The sequence below is a fragment of the Cryptomeria japonica genome, chromosome 1 (assembly GCF_030272615.1).
Source record: "Cryptomeria japonica chromosome 1, Sugi_1.0, whole genome shotgun sequence".
In the NCBI taxonomy this organism is placed as follows: domain Eukaryota; kingdom Viridiplantae; phylum Streptophyta; class Pinopsida; order Cupressales; family Cupressaceae; genus Cryptomeria; species Cryptomeria japonica.
In genome coordinates this window covers 499,379,726-499,405,311 of record NC_081405.1, presented here as the reverse complement: position 1 = coordinate 499,405,311, position 25,586 = coordinate 499,379,726, and positions in this window count along the sequence as shown.

Sequence of the window (25,586 nt, the reverse complement as noted above, 5' to 3'; positions counted from 1 at the left end):
TAATCTCCTATTATTCTTCAATGTCTTCAAAGCTCCTAATTGATGTTGAAAATGCTTGATGTATACTTGATAAGATGCTTTTTTTTTTGTTGTAGACTTCATATAACCTGCACTTTCACTTCACAAGAGGCTCCTTCAAAATTGCTAGATCCGGATCCTTCAAATGAGGAAAGAGAAGACTATATGTGGGAAACCCAAACTTTATTTTTGACTTTAGGCTGACCTAGGATCAATATTTTTTCACAAATCTCTGGATTTAAACATTAAAATACCGCCAAAACATGCTCCCAAAATTCGGGATCAAACACTTGGTCCGATCAACTTTTTGCCAAATTTTTGGGGAAACAAGATATTGTGATTCTAAAGAGAATTCCATAAGGGTATGGAAATTTATGATGTCTAGATATGCGAAATCGGGCTTTGAAGGTTGAAATAGGACATAATTAGGGTATTTGATGAAATGATTTATTAGAGGAATAAAATAAAAAGGGACACACTTAATGTAAAGGGCCAAAATTTTTGATGTGTAGACTGGTGAAAGGAGACATTAGATTTAATTAAATTCTTAAGGAGAATTTGAAATGCAACATGCAAACACACTAAGGTGGGTGCTATGTAATGCTCGCCAAAATACTCTAGAGAAATACACTAACTTAACATGCCAAATAGAGATAAAAAAATTTTAATCATCACATAAGCTAATACAACATATATAATCAACTACTCATCATAGACATAACACGCAAATCATGATACGCAAGTGGAAATAAAACACATTATAACATCTATCTTCCCTAGGGTATCTCAATGCCACTACTTTAACTATACACTTAACAAATCCTAACCAATAGCATCCATTCCTAACATGATATCATATAAATTTCCATTAACTAAGTACAACCTAAACATGCTATCTATCTATCTCTACATGCATACACATGTGATCCATTACATAACATTGAATAATTACATCCATTAATGAATACTCTAACCATCCCATTAAGTTCATTTTAAAGCACCAATACCAAATATTCCTAAACCCAACCAATCATTTCCTTTAACATGAAATAAACATTACAATACCAATTACTACATTATTAACCATAGAAATATGAACCGATTACATCATCTAAATACAAAGTACACATCTATATTTCAATGTCAATATTTCCAATTAATGAATCATTCTCAAGATGCATGATACATCTATGTTCACCTAGCATCAACTAATAGCTACATAAATACAATATATTTTACATCAATGAGCATAGCTCTCAAGTACAAATACATCAAGGTTCATACAAGATACGTATGCAACATAAATCATAATACAATAACCTACTGCAAATATCCATCCATGAACTAAAGAGATAAGAGATCCACGCACACACAAACATCCAAGATAAGCACCCATGGAAGAACATACCAATGGAAGAAAGGCACCAACCACCCAACCATGTGGAACCAAAGGAACAACCCCTTGTGCTAGGAGATGACACGATATCCCACACACACTCTAGATCTAAGCTGACACCTATCAACCAAAGAGGTAATAACTCTAACACAACCAAGGAAAACATATCAAACAACCAAGAAACCTCCAGAGGAAACTCATCCACAAGGCATAAGGAACTAGGATCAATATGTAGGGAAAGAGTGTCATCACATGCTACCACATAGGATACAGATGCGGAACTGTCTCAACCTTTGAAGAAATCAAGGGAGTTTGATTTACCCGGTTACCAGATCTACCACCTCACTCTGGTCTCCGATCCATGAGATGAGTATTACAAAACACATTTATTATCTTGCTTAGATGAGTTACTCTACCCAACCCACCTAATAATAATTATTATGTTATCACTTGTCAATTATAATGGAAAACCTCCACTGAGCTATCCAAATGGTCTAGACCTTGGCTATATTACTCAAGAATCCTAGTAGTCTATTCATCATGACCTTGGTAGACTCATGGAAGCCCACTCCCCCTAATCATGCACCTAGGCCTTAACATCATAAACAACCAAGCAAGAAGGCTCACAAAATACAATCCAGCTAACCAATATAGAGCATCATAAATGTACAATAAGCCAATAACATATACCACTTAGCTCACATAGACCACACAACATCATAGAGTAAGAATCCATCAACATAGCAAGGTACTAGTCCTCTTGCAACAATACAATCGATCAAACAACACATCAAATCATCACTCAGGACATCCAAGAGCACTCAGGAACACAACACGGCCTTTGGACAGACTACTGGAACAACTGAGAAATTGGAAAAACTTAGATTGATACTTAGAAAACCAGAAGAATGACTCAAAACATAGAAAACAGACAGAATCGCTCATTCACCTAACTGTGTAGCGCATGTACAAGTTTTTGTAGTGCTTTTACCCAAGGATTCAATGCATATGCAAAATGTTTTAGCGCATATATAAATTTTCATCACTTTTGCATCACTCTACAACACAAATGAGACACAAATAACACATTTAAAAGGTTAAACAACGCATATGATCAACGAAATAACACATATGCAATTTTAGTACAAATACTCAGATACATAGACGAAAGTAATAAACTTACGATAGTAAAATAAAATCATAAAAATAATATAAGTTTTCAAAAATACAATGGTGAGGAACACAATCACCATACAGAGCTAATCAATAAGGTTTCAAGGCTTAAAATTAAATATACAAGGCATGAAAATGATTCTGAGAAACAACTCCCGGTAAGGCATGAGTGCTCTCAAACAAAACATAGAGACTCCTAACAATCCACATTACAACAAGAGACTCAACACAAGGACCAAACCTCTAATCTTATGCAAGAATTGACATACAAAATGTCCACAATCACAAATCCTAAACTCACAGTGTCAGCCATTCTTGACAGAAAACACAATCATAGCAATATATATACTTTTTAAACTATAGTTAAACTATATAATAATTTCATAAATCAAATTATGCAACTATACAAAACTATAATAGAGAAATGTTTTCCCCAAACTCCCGAGAATACACAGAGAAGACAATCTTTTCAAAACTGAAAAATGCAAGAGCAAGAAATCCTCCGACCTGGTGAAAGGTGAAAATGAAAAGTTGAATTTGCTGAAGAATTTACAACAAGCCACAATCCAAATTCCTCCCAGCAATCCAAATCCAAATCGCAGAAAAATACTTCCCGATCCAACCCCTGTGAAAACTCAGAAAAGTAAATAAATAGAAAACCAAGCCAAAACCATAGAATGTGTCGACCAATCAAAATAATAGACAAAATAATATTTCTTACCAACCCATATCAAAAATCAAGATAAATATAAATAAAATAATATTTAATTTACTTACCCAATAACTCAACCAATCATACAAAAGGGTATGTAGAACAATATTAAATCAACCCAAGAAGGTAAATAATAAATCAACCAATAAAATAATACTCATGGGCACAATTAACTATAAAGCCCAACAAATAATTAAATATATAAAACCAAGGGCCATAAATGGATTAAAGCCACAATAAATCATCAAATGCTATTTAATTAATTAAATATCTAAGCCTTATTATTACAAAACAATATTAATAATAATATCAATAATAATTCCAAAAGCTCATAAATAATAAATAATAAACAACCAATGACTATAAAATCATTTACCAAATATTTATCTATTTTATTATTGCCAACTATATTCATTTCTTTTATTATTATAAACTATGTAATCTATTAATTTAATTTAACATTATTAAACTATATAAATTAGTTAATAAATTAATAATTAAACCAATCAATACATACAACACTCAAAGCATACCAACAAGAGACAACTCAAGAGATGACTCAACACTGAACTACAACTCACACAAAGACTAACAAAGGTAATCAATCTTATACCTAGAGTGTAGAATGGTATTTTATGTCATCTCCGATCAACTTACCATTGGGATAAGACACGCTCAGACCTATGAAGCTAGGTGGAGTCAATGTCTGGTACTTGCAAATCCTACATCCACAAAGCCATGATACAACATATACAATATATAATATAGGCAAGTGATAGAGAATCACAATGGCACATCCCACTCGCAATGAGTGATGTGACATCATCCCTATCACGAAGACAATAGAAGACACTCTCAAACAATCAAGAAGTATCGTAATCGATCTCACATCATGAATTAGGGTTAGTACAACATAAAATATCCTCAAATCATCATAAAAGAGTATTAACAACACATAGAAGGAGATACATATAAGTCATCAAATGAGCACCTATCATCATAATAACCCATATAATGATCCATAATGTCATCATACACATGAGATAGTGATGTCAAATGAAATATAATATATCCAAAATCCATAAACATCTACTAAAAGCATCTCAAAGTAGTCATATCTATAGCAATATAGTTTATCGATGTACCAAAAAGAAAGACAAATCAGGGAAGGACACTACATGCTCAACTAAGTGTGGAATTGTACCACCCAATTAAGGGTGTATAATTTATGACACTACATTTAGCCCTCACTTTAGTAGTCATATGACACTATGTGCATATGCAAGCTAAAGTACAAAAAAGTAAACATTTCATGAAAAATGATATATCCATAAGGTGTCGGATGAAGCCCCCAATAGTATCTGTAGTACACTGTTAGGAACCGCACCCTACAAAACCACTTGTTAGATAAAATCACAAAATCACCTAATACTTACTAGGGAAATGATGAAATTTGAGGGTAGCTATATGCCCCCTTATTTTGGCTTGCTTATTAGTGAGATGAAATAGGGAATCATGTTTACCACATCAAATTATGATCAAAGGTGATGACAAATGCTCGCAATGAGGATTTATCAAAGTGCATCACGGGAAATTTGGTAAAAAAGAGAACTAAATCGCGATTCTAATGCCACCAATGGTTTAGAAGTTAGATTTCTCGAGCTCAAGATATGAAAGATTAAGTAGGAAATCTGAAATTAGGTTTTCGAAGGAAACAAAAAAGCGCATACCTCATAAATAGTGAAAATGACACTTTCATTTGTCATTTTCTCTTTTTGTCTTATTTGTAGCAAAGGAGCCCACATAGCACTCACGATGCCTCAAGATTACCCAAGATGCCTACCCGAATGGAGATCCTATAGCAGTCTGTCATCATCAATCAGTCACTGGATGAGGTGAGTCTACTGAACTACCTTCATAATTTCTATTGACTCAGATTTTACTTTCTAGTGTTGACAAAAGACTGATTTCACATGTGTCCCCATAAGAGTGTCATGGTCCCAATTGGGCACCTTGGTCCCACAAGGGCACCATGGTCCCATTGGGGCGCCCTCGTCCTCCCAGAGCATCCTGGTCCTTCATCCTAGTCCCTGGATAGGGTGACCAAGGGCTAACATAGGATCAAGCTTCTGATGTTGAATTGATTGATTCCATGATAGTGATTATCAATTGTTTAATTTTGCAGAAAATTCCCTACATGCAAGAGCACACTATCAGGCATACATATCAGAATCTGTAGAGCCAGATTCCCTAATTGTCTCAATATGACAGAGAGTTGCTTAATGCAGTAGGGTTGTGGTACTTATGCAACATGCCATCCATGAAGTACCATACAACCACTAATACATTTGGCCTAAAATTCCGATGGAGGTTTCTGACAGAGAAGGTATATTGTGATCAAATTTGATTTTTTTTTGAAAAAATGCTCGATTTCGTCAGAATTCGGATGATAATGTAACATTTGGTTTCGACGGAGAAGGAATTGGCAATGACATTTGGGTTTTTTTAGAAAAAGTGCCCGTGTTCGTCGAAATTCCGACTACCGCGTGCATTACTTAAAAAAAAAAGAAAAGACCAAGTCATTTCATAAATCCCGCCTCTTTACAAAATCCCACCTCTTTGTCCCACCTCTGCCATTACAAAATCCTGCTTCTACAATGAACTTGTGGGTTTAATCATGGTGGGGAAGATCATTGGTGTGAAACTAGCTAGTTCTGCAGCTCAGGATGGAAGTGGAGGGAGTACGATTTGGTTATGTGCTTTCCCAACAAATGGGAATTATCAACCTAAAGAAGCAAGCAGAGCCACACTAGAAACAACCCAAATTCCTGGACACTCACTATCGAATCTCCATCCATCTTCCTTGGCTTCAACCACAACTATTCACGTAAGCGTCCCTTCCCGGTTGAGCGAACGAGTGCCTACCTAAAGGCCCTCCCAAGGTATCTTAGTTCGCGTTGTCTCAGGACATATTAGGGGATCACAATAGGGAACATGTAGGTAGGGTCCATCCCCTGATGAACATGAAGGAGGGAGGTGGACATAGTTCCCTGTGGGTTTAATCGCTGCAGGATGTAGGAATGGTTTAATCGCTGCAGGAAAAAGGTAGGGTATAATCAGCAAATTCATTGTTATACATATTCAAATATTTAGATTTAAAGTTTATTATATATTTATCAGATTAATTGCCAATAGAAGAGATGGTGAGAGGTTTCTGTAATATGATATGATTGATTTAAAAGAAGAATTTCTTACAAGACCTAAACTGTTGAACAATCCTACAATCATGTATTAATTAAACACTGCATTTTAAATAATGAACAATATAGTTAGCCTGAAATATATTAACAATACTTTCCATATTTAAAATATATCCTAATTAAGGAGAGGGATGACCTAAACCTGCGTGATCGAGTGCCATCATGTAAAATATATCCTAATTATGGATGTTGGTATATATGGTAGTGATAGAAAATCTCTGCTACAAAACCGTGAGAGCAATGTGTAGTGATCGAGTGCTATTTTTTGTCGGTGTTTTGGAAGGGAGCATAAGTGTACCATTAGGAAGGTGGTATAAAATTGAAGTTGAGAGGTATAAGGTTATGAGGTGTGGGTTAGGATAAGATAGGGAGGTAAGTGATGAAGGATGTAATGGTGAAAGAGTAAGTCAGGATATGTTAGGGGTCTGGAAGGTAGGAAAGTGAATGGGGGGAGATAAAAGGATGTAAAGGATGGAATGGGGTTAGGTAGGTGAAGTAAAAGTAAGTGTGTATGAGGTTAAGGTTTAGGATAGGATGTAGGAAAGTGGAGGAGGTTAAGATAGGGGATATGAAAGGTAGATGGAAGGTAATAATGATAGGAAGTGAGGTAAAGGTTATGAGGTGTGGGTTAGAAAATAGGGTGTAGGAAATGGAAGGAAGGGTCATATCACTTTGAGAGTTTTCACCAATATGAGTAGCCCGAGTATGGACCTCAAATCTTACAAGTCATGAGGATCCACTTGTAGTAGAGGAGCATATACTTGCATCTTGGGAGCTTATTAGGAGTTCGCCTTGAATTTGGTAAATACACATAAAGGAGATAGAATATTGATCAATACACATTACCTAGCCTCATCATGCATAAATACAAGAGGTATAGACTATAGCAAGCACATATCATGAGCCAAAGGATCATATTCAAGAGTTGCTTCATCTCCAATCCTCTACATTTTTAAGATCCAGAAATGGGGTTGAGGATAAGTCTTGGTTACTTAGCTTGGACTTATTCTTTGGGTTGCATCTATATGTGAGCAACTTAAAGGCATAATTTTCAATGCAATTTTTGAGAGGACTTGATTCCACCTTGTGGTACTGGGAGGATAAAATTCACCAACTCACATTGGAAACCCTCTCCAAATACCATTTTGGAGTGCTTCAAAGTGTGTTCTATTTCAAAATATTTTTGACAAAGATGCACAAATGAGTTTCACAATTTACATAATAAGGTTTCATAGTGGCTCAACATGAGAGTTAGTTTTTGGAGTTCTTGTAGTTTGTAGATTACATTCAAGACAAGTTACTTGTCAATTATTTCATTAGGGGTGGAAAGCCCAAAATTTTAGTTTTCCTACACATGGACAATCCAAATGTCTTTAGGGTTGCTATGGAAAAGTATCTTATGGAAAAGGAGGTACATGGGAGGACACAAGAGGCATGAGAGAAGTTTGTAACCAGCTATGGCAAAGTCTCTCATTTTAGGTATGAGAGACTATAGGGCTATCAAGCTAGGCCTTCTATGACTCAATAACCTTTTAGGGGAGAATCTAGTGTTTTTAGTAATTAGGATTTTCTAATTATGGTGGGGCCTAGCAAACATAGGGTTATATGAGAGGTACATGTTATGTATATGTTAGTATCAGACAGAGAGTGCCCATAAGGTTTTAGAGTAGGTGGACACCATCCTAGGATGTCAAAGTAGATAGTTGATATGTGGGTCTTTACCCTCCCAACAACTCAACATATACCACCATGGGTCTTTACCCTCCCAAACACACAAAGGTCAAAGGCAGATTCACTGCTGCAACACTCACTTTTTGTGATAGCCTCAAGCACTTAGGACAGTCACTCCTTTCATGGCCATTCTTCTTCACACAACACTCTCTAACATTAATTATGATGATAGTGTACCTCCTTAAACCTTCCACCAACACCTAACTTAATACCAAACTCTTTCCCAATCTCGCTAATGGACTAATTAACTCAAATCACTGTGAAATTGTGATGGTCAATGCAAGGTTCAAGACAATAGTAATTAGGATCTTCTAATTATTGTGGGGCCTAGCCAACATAGGGTTATATGAGACAGGGGTAAGTTCAATAGTGATTTCTCCTTCAATTCTTGATGAATGCTTCATTGCCTATTCACTTGGAATTGAATTGATTTTATAATTAAGAGATCACTTGAATTGTAGGTAAACCCCTTCAAATGATAGGGTAGGCTTCCTTTTATACCTAATATATGTCTTGAAAGCATTTTATCCTGATGGCTTTAAATTAAAGTACTTTCTCTTCTATCTGGTATTGGTGGAGTAGAGGTTGCATTGCATCGACCTGACTTGCCACCTATCGAGGGAGCAGAGGTATTGTGTTGCATTGCATTGCAGAGGTTGTTTGACATGTTTGGAAAAAGTGGAAGTATAGACAAAAGGGCATGAACTGTTTGGTTAGATGCCTCAAAGAAATGTGGTCTAATGAAATGCTATGATTGTAGGATATGCACAAACAATGTTTGTTGAAATGGATTTACAAAATTCCAACAAAATCTGATCGGTGGGTATAAAGTCAGACCCTACAACGGCCAACAGCCTTTACCCTCTACAAACTTTGCTATAATTCTTCCAGTCTGTGCGAAAATGAGAGCTTGACAACATTCTTTCACTTTTAGCTAGCTAAATTTTTCAAGAATTTTATTTGTAGATTTAATATTTCTTTTCTTGCATGTATCTATTAATTTTGAGATAACAGATCTTGCCTTCATGAATTGATCCTAGTTTATCCCTTTAACCCTGATTAATTTATTTAGAGTGTTTAGTTCCATTTTAATCCTTTCTTTTACAATTAAATATTATTAAAAAGTTGTATTATTGTTCCAAATTTTGTGGATATTTAGGACTACAAAATTTTTACTAGAGCACGCATCTTGGTACTTCTTACTTTTAGAAGCTCACTCCTCTAATGTTTGATAAGATAGATATGAAGGATTGACCTTAAACTACATGTTTTTAAAGATGAAGGTGCATTCGGGGTTTAGATGATCTTCCATGACCAAGTCAACGGAAAGTGATATAAACCTATTTTAAAAATTATATTATCATTATACTCAAGCCATTTGGAAAATAGAAAAAAATATATCTAATCTCTTAACTATTTTTCTCAAACCTAGCATTTTTTTTTCCCATGTGCGTGATCCATTCCTAGAACTAATAAATAAAGAGTGTATTCATGTAGATAAATGAATTAAAATCAATTTTTGATAGTAAACATTCACATAGCATGTATAATTAATTTATTTTTGATGGACTTTTAAATGTAATAAATTATCTCCTATAGTTATCTCCTAAAGGTGGGGCAATTAGGTCCATATATGATGAAAATCAAAGTAAATAGTTTGAAGATAATATTAGTTACCTAAAGGATATTCCTCTTGATTATTTGGTATATCATAACTATTTTGACAAATTTTTGAAACCATTAGAGGTACCTTTTGCTTCTGTAGATGAGGCATTCATTCATGTTGAAGTTGTGATAGCTTATTTGCCTCTTTATAGACAACAAATTAGCCATACAAATTATCATATATACTTGTAACCTCCATCCCAAACCCCCTATTTCACTCTTCTTCCTTTGTGTACCTCTTTTATTCTTCCATTACCTCTTTGCTTACCTAAATTCAATCCAAAACATAATATATATAGCATCAAAACAATTCCATATTTGATTAATATTATCCACAACATATCGAAAAGACAAATACCACACTTACTGTGTCATCAACCAAAAATAATTTACTTACATATTCAAAGAGTTCAATAATGGAGAAACATCCATGTGGTGCTCTACACATGTCCTCGAAGGTTCAAGAAATACTTATCCTCTATTGGTCCAAACTTTAAATCACTTTCCATGCATGAAAATAATTGCAACCATACATAATTTCCCACCCAATAGATTCTCTCAAACTAGTTTACTATCTTAACATAGGGTCAAGGAAAAGCAGGCCAAAATAGGAATCGAAGTGTCTTAAAAGCCTTCAAGACCATAGTGGCGAGGATTGAATTTCTTTCTTTAGTGGTATCTTTCTCTAGATTAATTAGTTGGGGATTATATTAGGACCTTTTCCTAATTAAAAATATATATATAAAGATTACATCCCTAAATATTGCAATAAATTTCTGCAATATCGAGACTAAATTCATAATAGATTTATAGTGATGAATAAAGAAATATTTAAGATTCTCAAAAATTTGATGTTTTCTTTCTCCCAACCGTCATTGGATATTGGGTGATCTTTGAGGCATTATGTCAAACAGTTCATGTGCCTTATCTAAGCTTACACATTTTGCATGCATGTGTACCTGGGCAGTTGTACTACAACATCTATACTCACTAATCACATTTGGTTCGAAGTTTCTAAATCCATTTCAAACACATTGTGCATATCCTACAATCATAGCATTCCATTAGATCGTGTTTCTTTGATGCATCTCACCAAATAGTTCATGCGCTTTCATGTCTATACTTCCATATTTTCCAGACATGTCAAATAGAGCATTTCCAACCGTAAGCATCTGATATTAATTGCCCTTACCTTCTGCTTTGATGGAAGCCCATACTCTGTTCCAAAGCTCCCATTTTGGCACAGGTAGAGAGTACGTTGGCAAATAAAACTAATCGAAATGGAAATCTATTTGTTGCATTGACTGCATTGTGAGGATGCTTATGTCTTTCATCGACAATATAAAGCAGGAAAGGACATGAGAATATCTCTTCGGGAGGTATTCTATGACAGCTGCGAGGTAGATGAGAGTTTCTTATGCCATTTGCTTTGTTCTATGCAGTCAAATGCGGGAACACTGTTTGAATTCAAATGCTAACGATGATTGTCTTTTTAATGGAAACGGACGGGAAGGGACGTCAAGGGAAGGAATGGGCCCACAGCACACCTAAGTAGTCAAAGCTTAGTGTGTGTTGTTTAAGACTGGCCCCTTAAGACATCATAATTGATTGGCTCTTCACTCCTCAGACCCTCAAAAGTCTTTAATGGCTTCATTGAGTCCTTTGGTCTTCCAAATGCACCTCCACCAACTTGAATTCTCCTTCAATGATTTCTTGCCTATTCACTTGGAATTGAATTGATTTTATAATTAAGAGATCACTTGAATTGTAGGTAGACCCCTTCAAATGACAGGGTAGGCTTCCTTTTATACCTAATATATGTCTTGAAAGCATTTTATCCTAATGGCTTTAAATTAAAGTAATTTCTCTTCTATCTGGTATTGGTGGAGTAGAGGTTGCATTGCATCGTCCTGGGATACATATTTCTGTAGATACAACACAAGTTAAATGTATCCCAGGTCGATGCAAAGCAACCTCTGCTCTAGATATCACCAGAAAATAGAGAAAGAACTTTAATTTAGTGCCATCAAGATAAAAGCCTTTAATCAAGATAGATAAATGGTATGCAAATGGATCTATTTGGAATGCATTACCCAAACATAGCAATTGATCAATCACCTTTGAAAAGAAAGTGATATGATGAAATATTTAGGCATAAATAGATGAAATGCACTCCATACTACTGCTACACAATATTTTGGTCGATGATATTTTTAAAATAGTAAAGGAAGGTGTATGGAACAACCAAATTCTTGTCATTATAAACAATGAATATTTTAAGATCCTTTTATGATGTGTATGTTGAGAATATTTTATGAAAGGTCCCTAAATGAATACACTTTAAACTGATTTTAGCAATGACTATCGGATGTAGACAAAATGAATGCTTTTTGGATTAGGATGGTACACAGAATCTACTATCAAAAGGTTTCTTTAGAAAGTATATGATTCAAAACTAAGGAAATACAATTATTTACAAGTTTTAACCTTCTTAGATGCAAAATCCCTTATTTAACCTCTCACAAACCCTTAAAAGTAGGGTTTCTCATATACCCCTCTTCCAAACACTATACCATCCAAATGATGATGGATTCACCTTTCATTTGAAATGTCTAAACACTGTCAATCATAAAATGTGCCCCTCCTTAAGGCGGATTTGCTACTGCTGCTCCTTAGCAAGCAATTTGCCCACTCTTACATTCACCATAATGGACCTTAAGACATCATAATTGATTGGCTCTTCACTCCTAAGACCTTCAAAATTCTTTAATGGCTTCATTGATTCCTTTGGTCTTCCAAATGCACCTGCACCAACTTGAATTCTCCTTCAATGCTTGATTGCTTGTTCACTTGGAATTGAATTGATTTTATAATTAAGAGATCACTTGAATTGTAGGTAGACCCCTTCAAATGATAGGGTAGGCTTCCTTTTATACCTAATATATGTCTTGAAAGCATTTTATCCTGATGTCATTAAATTAAAGTACTTTATCTTCTATCTGGAATTGGTGGAGCAGAGGTTGCATTGCATCGACCTATGATACATATTTCCACATATACAACACAAGTTAAATTTATCCCAGGTCGATGCAAAGCAACCTCTACTCCAGAGATCACCAGAAAATAGAGAAAGAACTTTAATTTAATGCCATCAGGATAAATAATCTTGAAAGAATTGCATATGAAGGGCACTATAAGAAAATAACTTATGTACCATGCTAGTCTATGTGTAGCTACTACTAATTATTGCATAGAAATAGATACATGTGTTAGAATGTGTTAAAATAGTAGCTAGCTCGAATAGGACAGACCCTATAAATGTAACTTGTAATTTGAATATACCTTGAAGTGTGCAATATGGAAGGTTTGTATTCTTATTCTCCTGACCATTTCTTAATTTAAAAGATGATATCTTTATTAAATATCTTTATTAACTTGATTTCTCCTTCAATTCTTGATGAATGCTTGATTGCCTATTCACTTGGAATTGAATAGATTTTATAATTAAGAGATCACTTGAATTGTAGATAAACTCCTTCAAATGACAGGGTAGGCTTCCTTTTATACCTAATATATGTCTTGAAAGCATTTTATCCTGATGGCTTTAAATTAAAGTACTTTTTCTTCTATCTGGTATTGGTGGAGCAAAGGTTGCATTGCATCGACCTATGATACATATTTCCGTAGATACAACACAAGTTAAATATATCCCAGGTCGATGCAAAGCAACCTCTGCTCCAGAGATCACTAGAAAATAGAGAAAGAACTTTAATTTAATGCCATCAGGATAAAAGGCTTTCAAGACAGATAAAATTTGAGTTTGATTGTCATCATTTACTTTGGCAAATTCTTCACACGTAACTCCTGAATCAATTTCCTACTCACAAGAATTTTATTAAGTCTCAAATATAGGGAAACGGAAGGCTTCAAATAGAAAACTTGTACATGCAACTAAATCCATTGACTAATCAGAAGAACAAAATTAAGAAATGGTTTGATCATCTGAGAGATGTTGTAGACTTGCAACTCACCAGCTACTTAGTTTTTAAGGGTAAGAATCTTTTTTGTTTTGATTATGGTTGTGCTGTTTGTAGGGAGACATTTACAAATTTATATCTATTTTCACTATTTAATGGTTTATGGGTTTGTAATGGTAATTTAATGTTCTTTCATATTTTTGTATATATTCTTTATAATAGCCTATTATATTGATTTGTTCTATTATGGATAATGGTGTGGGTTAGACGGCTTTGCCATCGATGCATGAAAGCATTGAACGAGTTCTACTTTTAAAAATTACATGAAACATTTTTAGTTTATTTGATTCAGTGTTATTTGCAAAAAATGATTATCAATGATGTTTCCTTTCTCCAAGAATTGTCTAGGATCTTTCCATCAGATAATATGTAACATCGAATGACTAAATCTTTTCATTACAATTTTTTATTGAATTATTATCTGAGTGTGAATTAAAATTTATATCTGTACGGAAGAAGAACATACAAGCTGAAGAGTCATGTGCAAGCAAATTTCGTAAAAGAAAGCAAGCAGGTATTATCTTGAATGACATGGAAACAAGCTCATCAGTTGCCTAGAAGAGAGCGATTGGAGAAAAGCAGAGGAAAGTGTTTAAGGGTGATAAATAGATAGAGAGTATGCAATACAAACAAACAATGTCTAGAGTGTGTGATGTGACGTCTCTAATTTATGTCTGAAGGGACTAACTATTGGCCTCCATGGGATCAAAGAAAAAAATTGAAGCATAGACTCTAGACGATGTGGTGGTGTCCTTTGTGAAGAATTTTGCACTATAATTGAAAATTCACAAGGGAAACTGCAAGATAGTGAAGAGAAATACAATCTTGAAAAGTGGGAAGAATGGATCTTGGTTTGGGTGGGGCCAAGTCAGGTGGCTCCTCTAGAGGTTGACAGGATAGAAATCATATTAGGATTTGAAAAAGATCACTCATGGAACTTCATGTGTGAGTGATCGATTGCGATGTTTGGGTAATGCATTCCAAATAGATAAAGTTGCATACCATTTATCTATCTTGATTAAAGCCTTTTATCCTGATGGCATTAAATTAAAGTACTTTCTCTTCTATTTGGTATTGGTGGAGAAGAGGTTGCTTTTCATCGACCTGACCTGCCAACTATCGACCTAAATTGCCACCTATTGGTAGGTCAGGTTGATGCAAAGCAACCTCTTCTCCACCAATACCAAATAGAAGAGAAAGAACTTTAATTTAATGTCATCGGGATAAAATTATTTAATCAAGACAGACAAATGGTATGCAATTGTATCTATTTGGAATGCATTACCCAAACACTGCAATCGATCAGTCGCACATGAAGTTCTACGAGTGTGATCTTTTTCAAATCTTAATATGATTTCTATCTCGTCAACCTCTAGAGGAGCCACCTGACTTGGCCCCACCCAAACCAAGATCCATTCTTCCCACTTTTCAAGATTGTATTTCTCTTCACTATCTTGTTGTTTCCCTCATGAATTTTCAATTATAGTGCAGAGTTCTTCACGAAGGACACCACCACATCGTCTAGAGTCTATGCTTCAATTTTTTTCTTTGATCCCATGGAGGCCAATAGTCCTTTTTCTAAGGAAATGCTTCCTGAATAATCATGGGGGGGAGAGGTAATGCTCGAAATTGCCCTTCTATTGGGAGATTGTGTACATAACCTCTTGGTCTTCTGAAAGCTGAAAATTGCTTTGAGTCCGCCAACTCTGGTTCCACACTATAGAATTTTTTGGATATTGACTTCCAAATATCCTTCGGTGCAAAGGCATCATTCTCATAATAGAAAAAAGGTGCTCCTTGCATGAACACATTTATTTCCTCCAAAGCGTGGCCCAATAGGTTTCATAGGAACTCCAAAACCAATTAGTCCCTTCGAACATAAATTAGAGACGTCACATCACACACTCCAGACATTGTTTGTTTGTATTGCATACTCTCTATCTATTTATCACCCTTAAACACTTTCCTCTACTTTTCTCCAATTGCTCTCTTCTAGGCAGCTGATGAGCTTGTTTCCATGTCATTCAAGATAATGCCTCCTTGCTTTCTTTTATGAAATTTGCTTGCACATGACTCTTCACCTTGTATGTTCTGCTTTCGTACAGATATAAATTTTAATTCACGCTCAGATAATAATTAAATAAAATAAGCATTTGTAATGAAAATATTTAGTCATTCGATGTTACATATTATCTAATGGAAAGATCCTAGACAATTCTTGGAGAAAGGAAACATCATTGATAATCATTTTTTGCAAATAACACTGAATCAAATAAATAATAAATGTTTAATGCAATTTTTAAAAATAGAACTCATTCAATGCTTTCATTCATTGTCGGTAAATCCGTTTGACCCACATCATCTCTTGCCATCGGAATTCCGATGACAACTAGTGAAATATCCAACAAGGATGTTGTATATCTGATGTCACTTCCATGTCGGATGGTCATTGAGGAGCAAGCATAGCATCCGTCGGAAATCCGACGGAAATCTGCTGAAATTTATGGCTAGGGGTGCAAATATAGCAGCCTTCGGAGGAGTTCATAACATCATCAGATGAACGACACAAATGGCATCGTCGGGAAGCCCGACGATGAGTTTTCAATGGTAAATTTGGTCGAAAGTCCGATGTTTGGTCATCGCAAATCTGACAATTAGCCATCAGAAATTAGGCCCAAATGTACTAGTGAACGATGCTCATGATACTCATGGAGAGATGGGATGTAGATAGCTTCATATTTGACATGCCAGTGGGAGAGATGATAGTCATGCTTGAGGACATGTACTGCATACTAAGGCTTCCCATCAGAGGACATACAATGAGATATCAGATAGGTCATTCACCATATTCTTTTAGGAGATAGAAGATGTACCGCATTGGGTGGCCCATGCCCAATGAGACTAGAGGGCGTATTATGATTCACTGGTTACTACACCCTACCAATTCCATTCCACTCATGAGGAGACTCATGAATGCCATAGTGGGGCTATCCATATGTCCTGATGGACGAGGCAGTCACATGCATGGGGGTCTCACTTATGCTATCCAAGCAATGGAGGAGCACCGAATAGTATTCTCTTGGGGACAGAGCATGTTGGCCCATCTCTATCATGACTTAGGAGATTATTTCTATGGCGAGGGATGTAGTTTGATGACATGCACCTTTCTATAGGTTTGGATGTTCGAGCATATCACATGCACTAGGTCAGCGCATGTACTAGTTGATGTTGGTTCAGAGGACCCTAGGGCATATGCATACCTACTCACCAGACCATGGCAGAATGGTGACTTTATGTATTGGAGGATTGTGATTGATATATTAAGATCAAATGTCATCACATAGAGGCCATATTAGAACATGGCCACATGGTCAGGCTAGCACCGTCAGCTTTTCCTTATGCAGAGGAACTGCTACATTGAGGGGCGCCACAACCATATCATAGTCCCATTCTACTTTGACCAAGTTAGGCAGTAGTTTGGGCTAGAGAAAGGTGTTCCATCAGATGTGCCAATCTTTGTACGCCACTCCTGAGTGATTGTGAGACCGAGAGAAGTTCTTAGGCCTAGAAGTGATGAGATTGAAATGACAAATTCTAATGATTTTGATCGAGATGTCGTGGTCCCCTTTAATGATGATTTGGGAGCTCACCGTAGGTACATCACATGGTGGGACATGACTTAACCAGGATCCATCTTTCCTTTAGACTATCTAAGGGGTAATCTTGGGCCATGGAGGTGATCAGCTAGCTCCACTAGTGAGGATCACGAGACATCCGAGGACCCAAGTGATGGAGACACAGTGGATTCCCAGGATGAGAGAGAGGGGGAGAGAGGACAATAGGAGGTGGAGGATGATGATGATGATGATGGTGATGGAGATATTGGTGGGGAGAGAGGTCAGGGTGGGGATGATGAGGATGATGATCTAGAGGAAGGAAGAGAGGATGAGCGAGGAGAACATGTGGAGGAGGAAGAGCAAGAGGAGGGGGATAGAGAGGAGGAAGAGGAGTAAGATATTCCTCATCACTCAAGGGATGACACCGTAGCCCTAGATCCACCAGCAGTGTCAGCCAAAGGAGAGGAGCTTGATCTTTGGAGACCCACCTCTTGCTTACGTCGATCATCTCCCATATTACCACCTACTAGAGTACGGAGGCACTATGAGCATGGAGAGGGTACCAAATCCAGATAAGAGATGGCCGCAACATATGATCCACACTAGCTGGTGGGGGATCCAGGTAAGGGTCCTTTACTTAGTTGAGTTAGTTTTTTAATATAAATTATGATGTATATGTTATTTGGTTTTTATTCCCTCTTCTATAGTCGGAGTACAGGAGTAGCGATCTCTTATCCAGCAGACCCTATTTGACATCGCCACTGTTTCACTCATACCTTGGTCTTTGAAAATCATGTATATACCTCAGAGGAGTATCAGATGACACGAGTATATATTCAACTTTGTTTGAATAGATCTAGAGATCAGATGAGAAGAGGAGGATTGGCTACAACGTGAGCTAGCAGAGTCTCAGGCGGAGTCGGCCATGTATCAAGTCATAGTCATAGATCGAGATCAGAGGAGCTCTTGTAGGAGGAGTAACTCACAGTCCTCATCCTGTTATGCACCCATGGGACCACCACAATAGGGACCAAAGGGCTCGGGTAGCTACCAATAATAGATAGTGTTGATATAGCAGAGACCACCTTTCGTATCTAGTGGTCAATTTTGTATATGATGATGTGCCTTAAAAATTTTGATGATATATATATATGATGATGATTTTTGGTCTCAAATTTGTTAGATTTTAATTTGCAAAAACAATGTATGTGTATTGCTTTGAGTAAAGGTCACAAATTTGGAAATGTACATGTATGTTTGATTTAATTCTCATGTGATTGCTTTCTCAATACACCATGATTAAATTGATTCATGTGTGATCTAATTAAATAACTAAGTATTTAATTAAATACAACATTGATGATAGAAAGAAACATGTTTAAGTTAAGGACTACATAACTAATGTGAATTAATCAAGAGCTTAATTAAACACAACATGATGTATCCTAACCTCAAACATATGAAGAAAATTGCATGATAAGCTAGCACATTAAAATGTAAATTCCTAAAAATTTACAAAATGAATTCAAGACAAGAAAAAATTTGAAACATGTTTGTCAAGAATGAAGAAATATAGATCAAATATCAATAATTTAATACTACATGCTACTATATCATACAATTTTGGAAAAAGAAAAGAAAGAAAAGAAAAGGAAAGAAAAGATTAGGTATAATGTCTATGGAGATGCATAGCATTTATGGGTTCCCTGAGAGGCGTACCTTCCACATCTATTATTTTGTAGGCACCTGACTCGTAGACTTCGGTGATGATATAGGGTCCTAGACAGTTCAGGCTAAAATTTCTTTTTTCTTCAGGTAAGGCATTCACGTTACACTAATTCTCATAAAGCACGAGATCGCCCACTGAGAAGGAATATTGAATAATATTATCATTGTAACTTCGCTGCAAGGATTTTTGATATGCTTGGAGATGCTCAAGAGAATTTATATGTTGTTCGTCAAGCATCTCAAGTTGTTGAAGGCATTGTTCTTGATAAAAATCATTGTCAACTATACCCTTAAGAGAAATTCTCAACGAGGGAATCTCTAACTCTAAAGGCATAATAACATCTACACCATAAGAAAGATTGTAGGGAGTAGTACCTATAGCTATGCACACACTTGTTCGATAGGCCCAAAGGGCATAGGTCAACTGGGTGTGCCAATCCTTACCATGCTTGTTTATAGTCTTACAAAGAATTTGTCCAGGGATTTTGTTAGAAGACTCAACTTGGCCATTAGATTGAGGATAATAAGGTGTAGAGAAGTGATGTTGAATATTTATATTTCTCGAGAAATTTCTTCACATCTTTGCTCTTGAATGAAGTTCCATTGTTAGAGATCAAAGTGGAAGGTATTCCAAATCGAGCAATGATGTTATCTAAGATGAATTGACAAATTACTTCAACAGTGGTGGATCGAAGAGGAACTGCTTCTACCCACTTCATAAAATAATTTGTAGCAGTTATGATGAAAGTATTCCCTTGGGATAAAGGGGGAGAAATTTTACCAATAAGATCCAAGCTCCATATGGAAAAGGGTCAAGGCGCCAATTGTGACCTAAGTTCTTGTGCAGGAGCATGAATCAAATTGTTGTGTTGCTGACATTGATGGCATTTCTTAACAAATGCAAAGGAATATTTCTCCATGTTTTGCCAATAATATCCCATTTGGAGCAACCTTTGGACTAAGGTTTTGCCCCCAAAATTCCTCCCGCAAGCACCTGAATGTGCCTCCTCAAGAGAAATTGGGATCTCCATTTTGTTAAGACAACTAAGAAGTGGGCCATTATAACCTCACCTATAAAGGATGTTAGAAAGGATAATATATCTTGCATCTAACTTGTGAATCCTAACTCTAGTGTTTTTACTTGCAGAATTTGGAAATCTACCATTGGTCAAATATCTTGAGATATGTGAATACCATTCATCAGAATCTATAGTATAGCAATAAGCCACATCACTAGGATTATAAGCAATAGCTAGAGAAGAAAGGTTATGAATAACAAATTTAAGGTCCACCAAGGAGTCCTCTAAGGATACAAGGGAAGTGACACATGCCATTGCATTGGCATGTAGATTATCCTTTCGAGGGATAGGCTCCATGGTATAGGAATTGAATTCTTCTAACAAGGATAAGGCTAAGTCTCGATATTGTGATAATTTGTCTTGTTTAGCCTGATAAATTCATGCAACTTGTCTAATGATCAATTGGGAGACCATATATATATATATATATATATATGTGTGTGTGTGTGTGTGTGTGTGTGTGTGTGTGTGTGTGTGTGTGTGTGTGTGTGTGTGTGTGTGTGTGTGTGTGTTTGACATTCAAGGCTAAAGTTTCTTTGAGACCAACTATAAGAGCTTCATACTCGACAATGTGATTTTTACATAAGAAGTTAAGACCATAGGATAAGGGAATAGGTTTTTTATTAGGAGGAAATAAAACAACACCTATCCTCGAGCTTGTACAACACCTAGAGGCATCAAAATACAACTCCCAAGTTTCATCACTCTTAACAAGAAGGATAAACTCATCAGGGAAGGATTCTTGATTAGGTAATGTAAGAGATGAAGGAGCATCAGCTAATTGGTCGGTCAACGTTTTTCCTTTAATTGCTTTCTGAGAGACAAATTTAAGGTCAACATCTATCAACATTATAACCCACTTCACTAAATGTCCTAAAAGATTTGTCTTCGAAAAGAGATGAGATTTAAAGGATCGAATTTAATGATAACATGAACCTTAGCATTCAAGAGGTAATACCTCGGCTTCTGAGTTGCAAATACAAGAGCAAGACATTGCTTTTCAATTGCAGTATACCAGAATTCATAATCGAGTAAAGTTCGGCTTATGTAATAAACCAGACATTCTTTACTAGCACCACTATGTTTTGCTAATAAAGTCATGAGAGCATTAGAAGAAGCAATTGTGTATAGAAGGAATGGTGTAGTAGGATCAACAAGTTGCAGGATGGGAGGATTGGCCAAATAGGACTTTAAATCCTCAAAGGCTTGGTGACTATTTTCATGAAGGATTGCACCTGTGATGCTAAGTGCAAAACCAAGCAATCATGTGAAACATGGAAACACCTTCGAGCTTGTGGGTTGCTCAAGTTGAAGGTGAATCTTCGGGTTATGGGTCGACTTCCCTTCAATCCCTCCTAAAACTAAATGGCTGATGTGGAAAAGAGTGAGAAATAATCTGAAAATACTAAAAATCACAACTGAACGAGGAGGTGATACACTAAAATGATAATAATAATAATAGCCTAAAAACCCACAAAAATATGACCGAAACTTCGTCCACACAGAATAATTTTACTCTTCAATCACATAAATATTTCTTAGGAAGGCTAAGGGAATTGTAAACTTGGAAGGAAAACCAATTTCACAACCAAATTGGCAAATACCTCTTTTACACAACCTAAAACCTTTGATTATATGAAAAGAAAGAATACATACACATAAAAAAGACAGAAATTCAAAGGTTTCTAGATCAAAACACAGTAAATCTCTATCAAATTTGTAAGTTAACATGCACAATTACCAAGGCAAACACATGAAACTATGTAATATCAAAGGAATCCAACTATAAAACTGAAAGACTAAAGTGTTGAGATACAATGTTTTTTTTTCAAAAAATGTGTATGCAAAAAAGAAAGAACTGGAGGGAAAAAAGGAGGACAAAAGAATATATAGATAACTCTCCTTCAAAAACCCTAAAATAAAAAAACTACATGAGAAAAAGCCTTGGGTGGATTTGCCCAAAATAGCCTAAAAAACTCATGCGTAACCCTGCCAAAAATAGCCTCCAATGCTCAAAATAGGTCTACTAATGATGTTGCATGAAAAACCCATTCCCTGTTGTAAATAGAACTATTGTAACTGCTAAAAATAGCCCTGAGAAAAAAGAACTCATCCTCTAAAAATTTGCATGCCAATCTCACCAAATATAGCATTGAAAAAGAAAAACACTCCCACCACCGAAAACTGCATGATCACTGCCAAATATAGCTATAGAAGAGATAAAGATATCTCTGTAAAAAGCACTCACTCCTTCCTGCAAACTACATGAACCTACAAGCCAAAAATAGCTTTGAACTGAAGAAGTCCCTCTCCCATCAAATCTACATGTTGCTGATAACTCCTAAATGCATTTATTAAAATTAATTATTTCATTTAAATAAATGAAAGTATTCTTTTATTTTATTTTTGTATATATTTCTATATATGTAAATGAAATAAATAATAATTTAATTATTATATTTATTACATTAATAATGGTATGTATATATCATTCTTTTTTTTTACCACTATTAATATAATAATTAATATAGCAAGCAAATGCACTTAATAAAAGAAATGGGTTTAAAGCCCCCCGACTAGCATGCTACTAGGACATAAAGTCCTTGGTGGGAGTTAAACTCCACCACCATTACAATAAAAGCAACTCTAAAAAATAAGAAATAAGCCCGTAAAAATTCCCATGGAATTAGGGCATGCAACAAATATAGATCTCTCAACCCTAAAATAAGACTATTCCTTCATTTTTTATCTCTATTTTAGTTTGAAGAAACTCTTTGTGGCGGCATCATGCACTCTTTTACTTTGAGCTAGGGTTTATGTTTGAACTTCAAGGGTTTTAATTGGAGATTTAACAGCTGATTTTATTTCTTTATGCTATCATGCCATTTTTCTTTGTAAAGAAGAAAAATTTGTGGAACTTCATCGCGATGAATTTAGAGCTCTTTCACAGATGTCATAGTTGATTTTTTATGTGATATGTGGAAATTAGTCCTTTATTGAATGCCTTATTTTCATTCATGAGTTTGGTGCATTTTAGGAATTCTTTGCAAATGCAAACAAGGTCTGTGCTTAGGGCATCTTTAGTGGAACCTTTTCCTTCACTATAATTTGCATATTCATAAGATACAGGTTCAAAAGTGTATTTCTGAGGTGCATGGCTTTCACAAACCCTCAGGAGCGTTAAGTTATGATAGCTCCTCTCGTGACTTCTATCATAGATTGTTATATGCAAGCATTTTGACAGTCCTTAGTGACTTTGATTGAATTTGCAGGTCTACTCTCTTCCTGTGATTGAGCAAGTATTTTATTTCTTTTATAATCATCGCAAACCATAGGTCTGAGATTTTTATGGTGAAAGTCACTGTATATTGGTGTCAAAAATCATGAATAAGAGTTTTTTTTCCCAAGGACTATTTGAGACCTTTATGCACTTGAATGCTCTTTGAAAACTCTTTGATGGGGTCCTTGGTTGATGTTACAACTAATCTTTATTACCACTGGGAATGCAAATTGTATATGTTGACGGTCTTTTATGCATTGTACTGTATGCTCCTGATGTGACCTCGAAACTCATGTACATTTGGCTGCTATCTTCTCATGCCTTGGCTTTTATAACTGCTATGTGCTTTGTATGGTGGCTTATTGTGAAGTTGGTTGTTCTTCCATACTCTGTTGGCCTATTCATTGTCACTTTTCTTTGGCTGGAACTTCTTAATCTTCATCAAATCTATTGAATGTATCTTTGGGGCTATATATTCACTATAATCATTCCCTATGATCTTGCTTTGGGATGTGTCTCCATCTTGGCATTTTTACCTATAAATGTTGCTTTGTACACTTTCTGGGTTGTTCCTGATTCATTACCACTATAGCAAACCCTCATGACTGTGTTTTCATTTCATATATGTCATAATGATTTTTTCTTTATGATTAGACTACTCATTAATTTATAATGGAAACGGATGCAATGAAGACTTCTTTTGTGTTAAATAATGCAAACTTCTTACTATTGGTCACCGTGAAAGGTTCTCTATGAAAAAATAAAGAGCTTCTTTGTATGCTTTGTATACACTGTGCTACCTCATCTTTTATGTCACTATCATTCTTCCTATAGATAATAGTCTGCTACTTGTTCTTAGATGGCTGCTACTTGTTCTTAGATGGACTATAGATGCTTATTACTAATTCTAAGATGTGTCTTTGTATTCCTTTGGTTGTATCTTTCATTATGATTGCAAACATTGCCCACACTAATGGAAAGAATATTGTATTTTTTATGTTGCTATGACTAGTATAATGACTATAGCTTCTCTTTGTCGATGCTTTGCTACTGCTAATTTTCATTGGATCTATTCATGATTGTTCCTTATATTTTTCAAGGGTTGTTTGTTGCTCTTAGACTGTATTATTTGTTTGAGATGATTATGGTTGCTTGACTAGCACTGTTATAGCTACAACATGTTCTTGACATGACTGAAAATGTAGTTTTATATGCTTTCATACATTTCCCTTTGACAGCCACTATATTGCTCTCTATAATATTTTCCAAACCTCAAATTTTGTTCAAATGATCATCATCATATATCTATTGTTATTGTTCTTCAAGCTTGTGTTAAGCTTAGATAGTAGGTTGGTGCTTTAATAAACTACTCTTATCTCATATGTATGTACTTTATTCTCATTGAAACCTCTTATGATGATGACTGTCATGATATTTTTGGAATTGCCAACTGCCTCAGACTGTCATGGTTGTCCTAACCTTCTTGACTATGAGATAAGGTGCCATGGTTGTGATTTGATTCAGGGCTCCCTTATGACTGCCTGAATGTGACTGTGAATCTTTGTCCACTATGCCATCAAAATATGCTTTCCACTCTGTGATAGTTAAAGTTGACCTCATTTTTCTAGCCTCTCAGTCAAGGGTCATGGGGTTTTCTTAGATATATCTCTATATTGTCTGTATTTTTTTCTCCATGTACCTTGTATTGTGACAAATAACATTGACCCTTTATCAGATACAAAACTAAGATTGTTAAATTGACAGTGAGCTTATCACTGTATTCTTTTTATTGTACATACTGGTCTTTGCACTTGTCAAATCTGATTTTATGATTGTATCTTTATCTCTGAGTGACTTCTAATATCAATATATTGTGCTCCCTTTGATAGT